Source organism: Phocoena phocoena, chromosome 19 (assembly GCF_963924675.1).
Source record: "Phocoena phocoena chromosome 19, mPhoPho1.1, whole genome shotgun sequence".
NCBI classification, from domain to species: Eukaryota; Metazoa; Chordata; class Mammalia; order Artiodactyla; family Phocoenidae; genus Phocoena; species Phocoena phocoena.
The window spans coordinates 39,324,350-39,326,849 of record NC_089237.1 but is presented as its reverse complement, the minus strand read 5'-3'; the positions used below and the strand labels follow the sequence as shown (position 1 = coordinate 39,326,849).

Sequence of the window (2,500 nt, the reverse complement as noted above, 5' to 3'; positions counted from 1 at the left end):
GTGTGTCCCGCCACAGCTCCCTCCGGCAGAAGCCCCGCCTCCGCCGTGTCGCCGCGGCCGGGTGCGGGAGCGGGATCGAGGGCCGGGGCCGCTTCCCCGGGCCTGCCGGCCACCAGGGGCGGGCTCCTGAGCTCGGCGGGTGGTGTGCGGGCAAAGGTGGCCTTGCCGGGGCTGAGGGGCCGTGGCGACGCAATGGTGGCTCCCAGTGGCTTCGGGTCAGCTGCTGTCGGGCAGCAGGGCCGGCCCGGGCTGCGGCCGGGCTGCGCCTAGCGCCGCGTGGGCGGGCAGGGGCGATGCCCCAGGGACCGCGGGCCCCGGGCCCCGAAGCCTCCGGGGCCACGTCCCTGTGAGCGACGTGCGGGATGTTGGGCGGGGCGCCAAGCGCCGAAGGGTTTGCTGGGTCACGCCCGCCCTCGGCTGGGAGGTGGTGGCCAAACCCTCCGCCACCGCCCGATACACGAGACGTCCGTTCCCCCTGCCTGGGCGGGCGGCGGGGTCCCGCCGGGGCGGGCTGACCGCCGGGCTGGCTGGCCTTAAGGCGCCAGCGCCAGCGCAACTGGGCCTCAAGAGGCAGCCCGCGGTCCCCGCCCCCGTCTACGGCCATACCACCCTGAACGCGCCCGATCTCGTCTGATCTCGGAAGCTAAGCAGGGTCGGGCCTGGTTAGTACTTGGATGGGAGACCGCCTGGGAATACCGGGTGCTGTAGGCTTTTTGCCTCCCGCTCCGCCTTCTCCTTTACTAGCCCGCGGGCGGTGGCCGCCGGCTCCGCCCCCGCCGGGCCCCGCTGCAGGCCCCACCTCCTCAGGCCCCTCCCACCACGGCGCGCGTGCGCCGGAGGGGCCGCTCCCCGCCGGCCCGGCCGGCCGGGCGGCCAGAAGGCGGCCCCGGAAGGCAGCCGCACCCCGGACGCTCCCGGGGTGGCTGGCCCGGACCCAGAATCCGCCGCGGGCCCGGTTGCCGTCCTTTCGGCCAGCGAGCCCCTCGACCTGCACCTGGCCGCCCCCACTGGCGCCCAGCCCCGCTGCCGCCACCTGTGCGCCGGTGTGTCCCGCCACAGCTCCCTCCGGCAGAAGCCCCGCCTCCGCCGTGTCGCCGCGGCCGGGTGCGGGAGCGGGATCGAGGGCCGGGGCCGCTCCCCCGGGCCTGCCGGCCACCAGGGGCGGGCTCCTGAGCTCGGCGGGTGGTGTGCGGGCAAAGGTGGCCTTGCCGGGGCTGAGGGGCCGTGGCGACGCAATGGTGGCTCCCAGTGGCTTCGGGCCAGCTGCTGTCGGGCAGCAGGGCCGGCCCGGGCTGCGGCCGGGCTGCGCCTAGCGCCGCGTGGGCGGGCAGGGGCGATGCCCCACGGACCGCGGGCCCCGGGCCCCGAAGCCTCCGGGGCCACGTCCCTGTGAGCGACGTGCGGGATGTTGGGCGGGGCGCCAAGCGCCGAAGGGTTTGCTGGGTCACGCCCGCCCTCGGCTGGGAGGTGGTGGCCAAACCCTCCGCCACCGCCCGATACACGAGACGTCCGTTCCCCCTGCCTGGGCGGGCGGCGGGGTCCCGCCGGGGCGGGCTGACCGCCGGGCTGGCTGGCCCTAAGGCGCCAGCGCCAGCGCAACTGGGCCTCAAGAGGCAGCCCGCGGTCCCCGCCCCCGTCTACTGCCATACCACCCTGAACGCGCCCGATCTCGTCTGATCTCGGAAGCTAAGCAGGGTCGGGCCTGGTTAGTACTTGGATGGGAGACCGCCTGGGAATACCGGGTGCTGTAGGCTTTTTGCCTCCCGCTCCGCCTTCTCCTTTACTCGCCCGCGGGCGGTGGCCGCCGGCTCCGCCCCCGCCGGGCCCCGCTGCAGGCCCCACCTCCTCAGGCCCCTCCCAACACGGCGCGCGCGCGCGTGTGTGTGTGTGTGTGTGTGTGTGTGTGCGTGCGCGCGCGCGCGGGTGCGCCGGAGGGGCCGCTCCCCGCCGGCACGGCCGGCCGGGCGGCCAGAAGGCGGCCCCAGAAGGCAGCCGCACCCCGGACGCTCCCGGGGTGGCTGGCCCGGACCCAGAATCCGCCGCGGGCCCGGTTGCCGTCCTTTCGGCCAGCGAGCCCCTCGACCTGCACCTGGCCGCCCCCACTGGCGCCCAGCCCCGCTGCCGCCACCTGTGCGCCGGTGTGTCCCGCCACAGCTCCCGCCGGCAGAAGCCCCGCCTCCGCCGTGTCGCCGCGGCCGGGTGCGGGAGCGGGATCGAGGGCCGGGGCCGCTTCCCCGGGCCTGCCGGCCACCAGGGGCGGGCTCCTGAGCTCGGCGGGTGGTGTGCGGGCAAAGGTGGCCTTGCCGGGGCTGAGGGGCCGTGGCGACGCAATGGTGGCTCCCAGTGGCTTCGGGCCAGCTGCTGTCGGGCAGCAGGCCCGGCCCGGGCTGCGGCCGGGCTGCGCCTAGCGCCGCGTGGGCGGGCAGGGGCGATGCCCCACGGACCGCGGGCCCCGGGCCCCGAAGCCTCCGGGGCCACGTCCCTGTGAGCGACGTGCGGG

The 2,500-nt window shown here is 77.0% G+C and overlaps 2 non-coding genes across 2 annotated transcripts; both read left to right on the top strand.

Moving 5' to 3' along the window:
- Nucleotides 1-592: 592 nt before the first annotated feature.
- Nucleotides 593-711, top strand: LOC136139685 (5S ribosomal RNA). Its single transcript, XR_010657200.1, has one exon. It is a non-coding gene; the product is annotated as a 5S ribosomal RNA (ribosomal RNA).
- A 924-nt stretch (nt 712-1,635) lies between these two features.
- Nucleotides 1,636-1,754, top strand: LOC136139465 (5S ribosomal RNA). Its single transcript, XR_010657000.1, has one exon. It is a non-coding gene; the product is annotated as a 5S ribosomal RNA (ribosomal RNA).
- Nucleotides 1,755-2,500: the final 746 nt, after the last annotated feature.